This window comes from Bidens hawaiensis, unplaced genomic scaffold (assembly GCF_021521415.1).
Source record: "Bidens hawaiensis isolate Kalapana, Puna unplaced genomic scaffold, B.hawaiensis_p1.1 tig00063265_1, whole genome shotgun sequence".
Classification (NCBI taxonomy): Eukaryota; Viridiplantae; Streptophyta; class Magnoliopsida; order Asterales; family Asteraceae; genus Bidens; species Bidens hawaiensis.
The window spans coordinates 30,963-44,394 of NW_027501311.1; the positions used below are offsets into that span (position 1 = coordinate 30,963).

Here is a 13,432-nt window from a genome sequence, read left to right on the forward strand (position 1 = left end):
TCACAATACATATACGGTTTAACGATCTCGTTACAGCACGAGGGTCCTAAAAATAGTTATTATGAATATTCATTTATTATTAATATTATTTAGTTTGATTTATTTGTTATTATTATTACTAATAAAAATATTAATCATAATAGAGTGATTAATTATTTCATTCTTACATGGTAACCAAACATGACAATGGAATGGTAATGATCCATTTCATGTCTATTCCATTCCCTCATCTAATCCATTACCCCGTACCAAACATACCCTTAATTCTACTGCCAAATGTTATAATGTATTTTATTCTACCTATCAAGCATAATGTTATTAATCGCCATTCACAAACGTGTACCGGCTAATACTAATTCAAATCAAGTATCATATGATCAACTTAAGAGGATGGAAGATAATAATAATATCTCAGATGTAAAATTTTTAAATAATAACAAAAACATAATCACCACCGCTGTGGATGAAGAATACAAGGCACAAACTAATAATAACATAGTAGTTTTCAGGTGGATCCCAATCAGGTGCCACTCCCAAATAAAGTGTTCATACTAGTACTATAAGTTTTAGCTTAAATAACTCATGAAAGTTATAAGATGGCTGCAACCTTTCTTAACACTGTTTGCGTGGCTTACGAGTTTTCCATTGCTTGAGAAGATATTCAACGCCTTCTTTCAATGTCGCGGGTCTTTTCTCCGTGTTGTTCCAAAGTTCCGGGATTGGATATCTACCACTAGGGTTGTACTCATTTAGTTCATTAAGAGCTCTTACGACGGAATCATACGCATCTTTCTCACATTCATTTTTTAAGCTTGCAAGCTTCTCATCTTCTTCATTCAAAACCTCTTGCGTAATCATATTTCATTATTCCACATCTACTTTAATCAACTAGAACAGTTTATAAAATTTGACAAAAGATAGGTATAGAAATTAATACCTTGATTTGCCCTCCGACAGTGATGACTTTAAAGGGATGCCAGCTAGGATCCCCGAGATGATTCTCCCACAAATCTGCCAAGTTTGTGGCATTTTCAGATGCCTCTTTATTATTAGAACAGTGTCTCTTAGCAGCAGCAATAAAAGGCATTACATCAAGCTTCCCCATACGCTTGACAAAAATATGTGCGCGCACAGTATTTTTATTAAAACCCTGTTCAAAATTCAAACAAGCGGGATAAAACAGTAATTTCAAATAAGTTTTGTCAGTTTAGATGAATGACTTGATTAAAACTCACATTAATTAGCTCTTCCGCTCTTTAACTATCAATGTTTGATTAAGCTCTTCCAAACACACAAGTTCCTCTTCTTTTTCTTTCAGATCATTTTTAATTGATTCCATTTTCTTCTTTGCTTCATTATCTTCTTCAGTCATGTGTTTCATCACTTCCAAGGCTCCCTTCATTTGCTTGATCTCTAGCTCCAACCGTTGCTTTTCATCAAGCTTCTTTTCAAGCTCGATAATTTTCTGGTGAAGTTTTTCTTTTTCTCTCTGTCGTGTTTTTATTAAATCAAATACAATTATAAAAAACTAATATGAAAACACATGATTCAATCTGAAAGTTTGTTAACAAACCTTCTGTTCCTCAGCTAGCTTCAACACTCTTTCATCTGCCTTTTTCTGCTCCAGAATTGCCATTTCATTCTGCCAAAAAAAGAATAATAAAAAAATATTCCATTGTTTTAATAATAACAATCTAGCATGTAAAACAAAATCGAGTACCATTCTCTTCGCATTATCAAGCTTCCGTTTCTCATCGTCATTTTTAACTTCGCGTGCTCTAAGTTTCTTTTCACGATCTTCCAGCAGCCAAATGCTCCGTTCATGCTCAGCTGTAATCATTTTAAGCTGCTCACCGGCCTTTTTTTCCATCATCTCCATATCTGATCAAGAACAAAAATAAATAAAAATTAAGATAAATGAAACATAGAGGTTTAACAATCTTGAAAACAGTACCTCTATTAAAGTTCTCTATCATCTCTTCTTTCTGTTTCATAACACTCTTCAATTCAATATCCGTTTTGCTTATTTCAACATTAATTTCTTCACTTCTTTTGTCCTTTTTGTCTATCATAGTTTTCAATCCCATAAACAGTTTCGAATCTTTTGCGTGTTCTTCTTTTTGAAAGCCTGCCACAGTTTTCAAATCACCATTCTTTTTAAGATAATTTCCAACAACACCAAAGGAATTATAATCTTTATCTGTTGCAATCCAAGCATACAACTTATCATCTTTGCAGTTTTCCCTATGAAGAAACACTAATCGACCCCGAGCAGATTACGGATAATCTGGGGGTTAAATAGATGTTTCCCACAAGGGGTTAGACCTGGCAAAGATGGTTCTTCTGATAACCTGCAAAACAGACACCGTGAGCTCGTCACTGAGAAGGGGGGGGGGGGGTACCTCCTTGTGACCACCCTCCGGCGTGAGAATCAGACTAGATTGCTCTTGAATATAAGTGTATATTAAGAGATTGCTAGAGCAGATATCAGGTATAAGATATAAGATACAAGATAAGATGAGATGATCATACCATTTGGGGTATTTATAGCCGAAGGTAGGTTTCCAAGAAGGTATAGCCGGCTGAATAGTATTCCTGTTCTACCAACTGTGGCCTACGCACGTGCCATGCTGGTAGTTGGTGGGTAGGTAGCGGCTGACAGTGACCAGGCCTGCTGTGTACTATTCCTTTTCCACCAACTGCAGGCTATGCACGTGGTATGACAGGAGTTGGTGAGTAGGCAGCGGCTAATAGTGACATACAGTACAAGAGCATGTTGCTCGCCATACTGTTGTCAATGAGCTGTCGTATCCCTGGTCAGATCTTTTGCCCATACCTCGTCAGGTACAGTACAAAAGATCCTCCAGTATCGTACGGACTGGCTCATTTGCCCCTCCCGCCTTTGTGCGGGATTGTTCCCGGCTTTGCTCATTCCTTCAGGTGACTACTGAATTATTTGAGAGCTAAGTGCCTTGTGCGTGTAGCCTTGCTGCGCGGGTGGCCTTCCCTGATGGCTTGTATCCGCAGCTGCGGGAACAGGCGGAGTACTTCACCAATGGGAGGCATTTCCTGCGGGAACAGCTTGCGTACTGCGCGTAAGGACGTTACGTCTCTGAGCATGGTGGGTCCTGCGGATCCAGTTGGTTTCCGCGCAGACGTCTCTCTTCAAGGTGAGTCATGCGGGTCCAACTGGGCTCTGCTGGGACCTACCTCTTCAAGTCCCCCCAGTCCAATGTTCTTCTCATGAATGTTTAATAAGTGAGGTGAACTTTTGGACTTAAGCAAAGGGTTTTGAAAAGGGTTTAGTTTTAAGGTTTTCCATGGGGATTCTTCCCGCGGAAGTCCTAATGTCATTTGCAGAAATTCCCGACTTTCCTGCTTGATCTTTGGGTATGATGCGGGTAGGTCTGTAACCTCCTCGCAAGTCAGGAGCGTTGAGTCCCACTTGTGTAGATTCTCCATGAGGTTTTGGTAGTTTTGAACATAGTGATCAATTATGTTAAAACCACCAATTCCATCTTGGAGCTTCAAACAATGTAGTTCTCGACGTTCCCGCTATGCGGGGATGTTATTCCCGTTTCCGCAAGCATTGCCCAGAAGATCCTTCTTGGTTTCAATTCCCTGCGGAGCGCTAGGTATGTGAAGGGTTTTGCCTTGACACTGTACCCGCACTCGTCTTACGGTTACTTTACTTCCAAGGTATTCCTGGCGTCAATTCCCTGCGGGTGCTCAGTATGTGAAGGGTTTTGCCTTGACACTGTACCCGCACCCGTCTTATGGTTACTTGGTTGCCGAGGTATTATTGGCTTCAATTCCCTGCAGGTGCTAAGTATGTGAAGGGTTTTGCCTTAACACTGTACTCGCACCTGTCTTATAGTTACTTGGTTGCCAAGGTAAGGGGTATATTCCCGCTTTTGAATCTTTTGGAAATTTTGAAATTCGAAGAGTTGGTGAAAGGATAAGAACAGTCCAAACTGTTGAAACGTCGTGCGACGGTTTCTTCTGACTGTGTCAGGACGTGCAGGAAGTTATGGTGACGTGACAGTACATGGTCATTCCAGACGCTTTTTCAGGCGCGTGGGCGCGATTTTTCGGGCGCGTGACCGCGAAATTAATGGCACGCGTCATTTCAACAGCTGTTGCCAGCTTGCTCTTTGCCACGTGTCATAGTTTCATTGCACCTGCGATTTCTCTCTCTTCCGCATTAAATTCATCGCATTAATTGCGATGAGTATATAAAGGGGGAGAGGGTCCTTTGCAATCCACACTTTCACTTTTCTCTTCATCTTCTATACGATTTCCGGCGAATACTCACTATTCCGTCGAGCATTCTTCTGAAATCGTTTCTGTTCATCCAAACATGTCTTCTTTTGCCGAGGAGTCTGACGTGTTCGTCGAGAATCCGTCGTCCACTTCTGATAAGGACGACAAGAGCACTGCTGGCGAGTGCCAGTGCGCTCTTCCTGCCGATCTTTTTCAGTACATTGTCTGGAAGTTCATGCTCGAGCCGTTCGAGCCTGAGTTTCCGGAGCCACACCAGACGGTGTACGATGCCCCGAAGAGCAAGATAGGGGTGTACGCTGCATTCTTCGTTTATGGGAATCTCAGGTTCCCATTGACGAAGTTTGTATACCGTGTCTTGGAGAGGCACGGTGTGCATCTGACGGAGGTACACCCGATGGCGATCGCCAAGATCCGCCACTTTGAGTGGGTGTGCCTCATTCTGGGCGTGGAGCCCCATGTTGACCGGTTGATGACCTTCTATTCTTGGAGGTGCATCCAAGGGTGGTACACCTTGGTTAACCGGATCAAGGGGCTGAAGATCTGCGCAACCGAGCGCAGTCTTCGGTCGTGGAAGAGGGAGTTTTTTTATATCTCCGCTCGCGTCGTCCCGATAGCGATGACGTTTAAGAATGGGATAGCACTCCCCGCCCTTCACGCCCCGAACTACCAGGAGGCGGAATGGTTCGCCAAGATCTCCCAGATCCAGACTCCGGTGTACCGCTTTGCGGAGTCTAGGATGGTGATGCTTGGGATGAGCCGGGTGTGGAAGGAGGCGTCACAGGTTCCCATTGTCCTCGAATACGGTTTGAACTCTGTCCCTTACGGTATGCTTTGTCTTATTTGTTTATATAGGTTTGTCTTCTAACTGTTTCTTTTATTTCAGAGGGGAACGACTTGCAGTCTCTCCTGCAGCCGCGGGAGAGTGATGGTCCCGCTCGGATGGGTACTCGTGCTCTCGATGAGAACGAGTTGCCCATCTTGGAGCAAACGAGGGATCGGTTTGTGGAGGTCTACCCGCCAGGCCACCCTATTCTGAGCGCCACGCGGCCAGGTAAGGCGTTATTCAACCCTCGACCTCTCAATGCTGAAACCTCTGCTGGAATTCCTTTAATCTTGTCATCTTCTGATGAGGAATCAGCAGATGGTCCTCCGTTGGTGCGGAAGAAGAAGGCTGCCGGCGGGAAGGGGAAGGCGAAGGTTGCCTCCACTGCCGATCCGGTTCATCGGTCTGATTCAGAGACCGAAAGCGAGGAGGTGGCGGGGAACCCTGGTGGTGCTAAGACCACTGCTCCGGAGGCTGAGACGACCGTCACCTCCGAGCAGCCCAGGACAACGACGGTGAGCGGCGTGAAGAGGCCGGCTCCATCGGGTTCGTCCCCGCCTGTTCGCACTTTTAGGCTCAAGAAAACCCGTAAGTACAAACTTTACTTTTTAACTTCATATCTTTCCGCCATTATACTTATATCTTCTCTGTGCAGGCGTGGATGCTACTGCATTCCAGGGTGGAGCGGGGAGGAGCACCTCCGGACCCATGACGGTAGGCTTGGTCATCCTACCTGAGGCGATGACCCAGGCGGCTGCGCCTGCTTCAGTTGGTTCAGTTGCTCACCCAGTTGAGCCAACTGTTCCAACTGTAATGACATCTCCACCGGCTGTCAGTGCCATATTTACTGAATCTTTCACTGAGCCGGCGGTGACTATTTCTGCGGATACTTCCGCAGCGGCGACCACGGTTGTGAGTTCACCTCCGGTGAGTTCACCTCCGTTGGTTTCTACCGCGGCGGCCTCCATGCCTCCTCCGACGTCGGCAGCTACGGCCGATCCTTCTTGGGGCTTCTCACCACCCTCTGCCTCCTTCCCATCTGCCTGACCTCTTGGATGGATTTCCCTTGGGTTCAGGTGGTGGGTTTGGCGGCTATCGGCCTGTTGTCGACCCTACAGGTGCGTAGGGTTCTTTTAGCCTTTTTATATATATATCATCTTTTCCTAACTGCTTTTTGTTTTTTGCAGTGTCGGATTCCAATGAAGTGTATGTTCCACGATGGAACATCCGCCGAGGAACAACCCTTCGCACGCCTGTGGAGTGCGTGGAGTGGGCTCGTCACGCAGCTCCCAGTGGTGCGTTGGGGGAAGCAATGGCTAGCTACCAGGAGGGTAGGCTAACCAACGAGCTTCGGATTCTTCTGGCCCGGATGTAGCGGCGCGTCGAGCTGCTCTGTCGTGAAAACGACAAGTTAAAAGCAGCTCGTATTCAAGAAGTAGCTCAGGCGCGGGCTGTCCGGGAGGAGAACAAGAGGCTTACCGCAGTGGCTGCGGAAAAGGAGAAGGCCTTCAAGGCCCTCGAGGTTGAAGTTCAGGCCCGGCTCGAGGCCCGTTCCAAGGCTGCCCAAGCTGTTAACGAACAGCTTCGGCTGGCTAAGGAAACTGCACGGAACGCAACCGAGAGGGCCACCAAGGCTGAAGCTGTTGCTGAGCCTCTACGCCTCGAGAATGAGGAACTTAAAGCCAAACTAGAGGCGCTCCAACAGGCTCATGATGCCTTGGCGATGGAAGACGCCAAGAAGCTCCAAGAGATCTTGGACCAGAGGGGGGTGCTTGACCACACTGAGCGGAAGCTAAAGGGCGTTGAAGAGGCTGCGGCTAAAGAAGTGTTGCTTGCCAACCTCAATAAAAGTGAAGCCGAACGCGCCCGTAACCAAGCTCAAGCTGCCCTCCAGGAGGCTCTGGTTGCCAAGGAATGGCTTCTTCGAGAAGCGTTGTCTCAGGTATGTTTAATTTCATTATATCTTTACGCTTTTCTTTGTAAATAGAAAAGGTTTTGATACTTATATTTTTTCTTGTAGGTTGTGCATCGAGTCTTCACGGACACATCATACGACGATGCCATGAGTGCAGCCCTCAACGCTTCTCACGAGGATGGGGAAAAGGCCGGTTTCCTGCTTGGTCTAGGGTTCGTTGAGAAAGGCATCCCGCCTTCCAACTTCCCTTTATATGATGTTGATACTGAAGCTGTTTATGACCAAGCAGTGAATCAGTATGCCGCCTTCCCGCATCCAGTGGTGGAGAAGGTGAATGAAGTTGCTGCTGCTGATGATGGGCTAGCCATTCTAAAGACCTTCCTTGAACCGCCACAGCCAACTAATGGTGCGGGTACAAGTGGGTTTGGAGGGAGTGGTCCTGAAGCTTGAACCTTAAGATCCCTTCCCACTGTTAGGATAGGTTTAGCTTGTATAGATTTATATTCTTGTAGGCGGGTAGTTACCCGGCCATTCTTGTAATAAATTATTATGTAATATAAATCTTTATGCGGGTAAGACCGCTACTTTCACTGGATGACTTGCTTTATAAACGTTATGACTTGCTCATGCATACTTTAGTTTAAATTAGCAATTTTCCAAGTGTTTAGAATAAGTTAACCTTTAAACGTGGTAGATAATAGGTTGAAGTTTTGCTTCCTCCTTCGTGATTGTGCGGGTAGGACCGTCACTTGCACTTAGAAGGATGGCTAAACTTTACCTATATCTGACCTACGTGGAGGTTTTCCTCATCTTTTTGTTAGAAATTTTCTAAGTGTTTAGAATAAGTTAACCTTTGAACGTGGTAGATAATAGGTTGAAGTTTTGCTTCCCCCTTCGTGATTGTGCGGGTGAAACCGTCACTTGCACTTGGTAGGATGGCTAAACTTCACCTATATCTGACCTGCGTGGAGGTTTTCCTCATCCTTCTGTTAGAAATTTTCTAAGTATTTTGAATAAGTTAACCGTTCGACGCGCGGTTGTCAATAGGTTAGTTCGGTTTCCTCTATCATGATTTGTGCGGTTAGGACCGGCACTTTCATTTAGTGGGATGACCAACGTTTACCTATGACTGACCTGCGTGAAGGTTTGCCATTTTTTGGGTTTATGCGGGTTTTGCCGCCTTCCCCACGCAACTACTTTTCACGTAATTATGCGGTGAATACCGGCCTACTAGTGTTGAATAAATTAACCGTTCGACGCGCGGTTGTTAATAGGTTAGTGTTCAGTTTCCTCTATCATGATTCGTGCGGATAGACCGGCACTTTCATTTAGTGGATGACTGAACTTTACCTTTAACTGACCTTCGTGAAGGTTTGCCGTTTTTTGGGTTTATGCGGGTTTTGCCGCCTTCCCCACGCAACGACTTTCACACTTATGTATGCGGTGAAGACCGGCATCAGTGTTGAATAAATTAACCGTTCGACGCGCGGTTGTTAATAGGTTAGTGTTCAGTTTCCTCTATCATGATTCGTGCGGATAGACCGGCACTTTCATTTAGTGGGATGACTGAACTTTACCTTTAACTGACCTGCGTGTAGGTTTGCCGTTTTTTGGTTTTATGCAGGTTTTGCCGCCTTCCCCACGCAACGACTTTCACACTTATGTATGCGGTGAAGACCGGCATATCCGTGTGGAAAGTTCATAAAGTATAAATGTAAAATCATCAGCGTCAATGTGATAAGGAGAATCATTTCCATTAGAAGTGGCTCTGGTCCTTTTCTTTACAAGTTTTGAATTGATCTACATGCACTGTGTAATTGAGCTCCCTTCCATGTTGTTGGGTTGGGAGTGTCATCGAGCCGATATGCACCTGGTTCGGGATCTCGTTGTTTACGCAGTATGTAGTCTCCAACATTGAAGCTGCAGTTTTATTCGTGTTTTCCCAAACTGGGGTTCTACACGCATCAGCCTGCTCAGCGCTCGTTACGCCACGAGGTGCGCGAACGTCCCATCTCTGACAAATGCTTCGACGATGTCCTTTACGTCTGTGCATTCTTCAGTGTTGTGGCCTTTTGTCTTGTGAAAGTCACAGTATTTGCTCCGATCAGCATTGTGACGATGTCGGATTATTGGAGCCTTTGGCCATGGGAGCTCCTCAGTGGCGAATATCTCGGTGACGCTTTTGGTGAGTGGCGTCCATCTGGAGTTCTGGTTCGACTGTACGTTATCCCTTCCGCCTAACCGATGTTGCAAGCCGGATGAGGTGTCAAAGTTTACCCTTGACTGCCAAATTCCTAGCTTCCGCTTTTTGTTTAGTCGGGCGGTAAGGACGTTGTCTTCTCTTGTTTTCTGGGTGTAGAGGTTTGTGCTCTGGGGGAGATCTCTACCCAGTTGCTTCTCCGTTTCCGCAAAGCGTTTAGCTGCTGTCATGATGGCATCCCATGTGGATGGCATGCCATCTTTACCCGTTAAGGTGCGGATGAGCTCTGGGTCGTTCGCGCCCTGGATAAAAGCAGCGCGAACAAGATCTTCGCTAATATTACCCAGACTTAGCTTCTTTGAGTTGAAGTGAGTGATGAAGTCTGGAAAAGATTCATCTTTTTCTCGAATGCAATTGAGGATTGTCCATTGCTCCTCGGTATACTTTCTTTGTTGGCTGAAGTGTTGGCTAAACTTCTGCTGGAAGTCTTCCCAATCGTAGATGTGGTGGACTGGTAGACGATCGAACCACGCTCTAGCTGCCCCAACAAGCGTCATTTGGAACATGTAACACCACGTAGGTTCCGTCCAACTACTGACGGTTGCCCCCGTTATGAACATGTTCAAATGATCGTCTGGATCAGATATACCATCGTAAGTGCCGATGTTGGACATCTGTTTGGCACTTTTCGGGACGATTGCTTCCACAATGTCCCTTGCAAATTTGGACGTTCCCGCCTTTGCAGCAGTTGGTGTAAATGTTTTGGAGAAGTCACGTGGGTTTCCACCTGTGTTTTTTGGTTTGAAGGTTTCTCCAAAACGCCTTCTCGGTTGGGAGTCCGTTTCCTTACGCTTCCCTTTCGCCCTATGACGAGGGTTTGCGTCACTATCGGATTCCTCCGAATCATCGTCCAAGTATTCTTCGAATTCCTCAGGCTGTTGGAGTGAACGTAAGCGTTCATCCAACTCAACTTGGAATTCTTTTTGACGTGCTTCCGCCCACGCTTTAACTTCATCGAGTGTTTGGCGGGGGAGCCTCGTTCGTTGTCTCTCTAACCGGGTATCGGTGAATCCCAGTGAGCGATTATTTACTGCACTTGCCCCAGCTTGGGTAACTGGGGTAGTGTTCGTAAAATTTACAACACTTGCCCCGGCTTGGGTAACCGGGGTAGTGTTCGTAAAAACTGTGTAGTCGCCGGTATTCCCACCAGTAGCTGGGGTTGTGGTTACCGGCGTTTCTTTAACCATCTTTCCAGAAGTTTGAAAAAACTGAAAAGAAATGAAGTTCTAGCTTTTATGCACGGATGGCGCCAATGAAGAAACACTAATCGACCCCGGGCAGATTACGGATAATCTGGGGGTTAAATACATGTTTCCCACGAGGGGTTAGACCCGGCAAAGATGGTTCTTCTGATAACCTGCAAAACAGACACCGTGAGCTCGTCACTGAGAAGGGGGGGTACCTCCTTGTGACCACCCTCCGGCGTGAGAATCAGACTAGATTGCTCTTGAATATAAGTGTATATTAAGAGATTGCTAGAGCAGATATCAGGTATAAGATACAAGATACAAGATAAGATGAGATGATCATACCATTTGGGGTATTTATAGCCGAAGGTAGGTTTCCAAGAAGGTATAGCCGGCTGAATAGTATTCCTGTTCTACCAACTGTGGCCTACGCACGTGCCATGCTGGTAGTTGGTGGGTAGGTAGCGGCTGACAGTGACCAAGCCTGCTGTGTACTATTCCTTTTCCACCAACTGCAGGCTATGCACGTGGTATGACAGGAGTTGGTGAGTAGGCAGCGGCTAATAGTGACATACAGTACAAGAGCATGCTGCTCGCCATACTGTTGTCAATGAGCTGTCGTATCCCTGGTCAGATCTTTTGCCCATACCTCGTCAGGTACAGTACAAAAGATCCTCCAGTATCATACGGACTGGCTCATTTTCCCCTCCCGCCTTTGTGCGGGATTGTTCCCCGGCTTTGCTCATTCCTTCAGGTGACTACTGAATTATTTGAGAGCTAAGTGCCTTGTGCGTGTAGCCTTGCTGCGCGGGTGGCCTTCCTTGATGGCTTGTATCCGCAGCTGCGGGAACAGGCGGAGTACTTCACCATTGGGAGGCATTTCCTGCGGGAACAGCTTGCTTACTGCGCGTAAGGACGTCACGTCTCTGAGCATGGTGGGTCCTGCGGATCCAGTTGGTTTCCGCGCAGACGTCTCTTTTCAAGGTGAGTCATGCGGGTCCAACTGGGCTCTGCTGGGACCTACCTCTTCACCCTACTAAACCAATCTTCCCTTCCATGTCTGTTTACCTCAAAATCCTTCATAAACATCAAAACACAACACGACACAAACCATCCCACGTACTCCCAAATTCAACCACAGCAAGCCCCGAGTGACCCTGATAGTTCCACAGAGTATGCACTTTCTCCGGCTTGTAGCCCTTTCCTGTCCAATCAACTTTCAGCTTATTACCACTGTCACCCACATACTTACTGTTCTTATATTCAACAGGAATGTTGGCAACCACAGCCATCCAAGGCCAAACATATATGTCTTCGTTAGCATTTTGCTTTTGAGTTGTATCTAGTAAACTATCACTTGTTGAATGAAAACTCTTGAGTTTAGCTTTAGTATCAAAGTCCTTCTTTAAAAACTCAATCAATCCCATGTGTTTGGCCTTTTCTTTAAAGGTTGCACCTTTCGATTCTCGCACAATGCGATTTGCGTGCCGAAGGAGATCGTTGTAACAGTAGTCTACTATCAGTACAAAAGGGACATTTTAAGATGTTTTCTGAAAACTTAATTTTGAAACAACCGCCTCTTAGTTCCTTGAGATACTTGTGCTTATACTTCTCAATTCCGATATCAATGTCAAGTGCATATCTACTACGTTGACTCATCTTGCACCTATCTTGCGAATTACAATATATCAAACACACAAATTCGGTAACATGAAATCAGTTCTATCAAGAAACATCTACAAAAGGCTTGATTTCAACAGATATATAAACTAGTTTGAGTCATATAACAAAACTATCATCGTTAGAAAAACAATATCTATACAACATTATAATACCATGAGCACAAAAAGGTAAATTCACATAAAGCTAAATCTTTTTAGCGCATGCACGTTCCCCATTTTTTTAAATGTCAATAAATTTTTTGTGCGTCATGTTTTTTAACAAAAAGAAACTACACCATAGCATGTTTTTTATCTTTAATTTTAGTATGCTATTGCTATGTAAAACTTAATAAATAATTACGTTTTTACTAGATTTTTTGTTTAATTGGCCAATGCTTTTTCGTTCCTTTAAATACAGTATTATAAATCACCAACTTAAGTGTTGCATTCCCCGCCACATCAATACACACACACATGCATCAAGATCATGAAATCAACAAGAGATTAATACCAACAATAACAAACATTTAACCATGGAAATGGAAAGAGCAATGAAACTTAATATATAAAAACAAGTAGGTGAGCCTTGATCATGTAGATCTCATAAAAAATATAGTTATAATTAGTTAATCAAATTGGAGTTACAATTTTTATGTAATAAAGTATATTTATAAGATGAGATAAAAAAAAGAAAAACATAAAACAACTGAAAACCCTAGGTTACAAAATGTGAGGTCTTAGGTTACAAATTGGTGTCACAATTCTGCATGAAATTAAACTCACCGCGATAATCGATATTCGATTTTTTAGCGCATTAACGGCATATTACCATCTACAACAAGTTTGATCGGTACTTTGATCTTAACAGGTAAATAATTAATTAATTAATCTTGTTGCAGCAGCAGCAGTTGTTAACTTAAACGAAAACAAGTACCTAAACCTTTAGGTATGCATGCAGATACAATACACCAAATCATCTAATCTTATATAGCTAATATATGAATAGTTGATGAAATTGTAGTAGCAAATTTCTTAATTATCTAATAAACAAATTGACAAAAGTAACCCTAGATCTGAATTGTTAGGTTTTTGCACTAGTAAGAACGTCAACTATGCCGGAATTGATCGAGCAAACTTGTCGGGGAAAACAGGGGGTAAATAAGTAAAATAACACAAACACAACACAGAGATTAGATTTGTATACCTTGAAGTAAAACTCAATAACAAAGTAAAACCCTAGCGAGCTACGTTAGGTTAAGGTTTATGATCCAGCAACGATCGTCGGCAACGCTGGAAGCTGTG

At 44.5% G+C, this 13,432-nt stretch overlaps 1 pseudogene across 1 annotated transcript; it reads right to left on the reverse strand.

The window, feature by feature from the left end:
- Positions 1-591: 591 nt before the first annotated feature.
- Positions 592-12,130, reverse strand: LOC143603874 (factor of DNA methylation 5-like; annotated as a pseudogene). Its single transcript, XR_013148156.1, has 6 exons — positions 11,494-12,130; positions 1,955-2,244; positions 1,721-1,881; positions 1,574-1,642; positions 938-1,489; positions 592-843 (listed from the first exon to the last, which is right to left on the reverse strand). The product of XR_013148156.1 is annotated as a factor of DNA methylation 5-like (transcript).
- Positions 12,131-13,432: the final 1,302 nt, after the last annotated feature.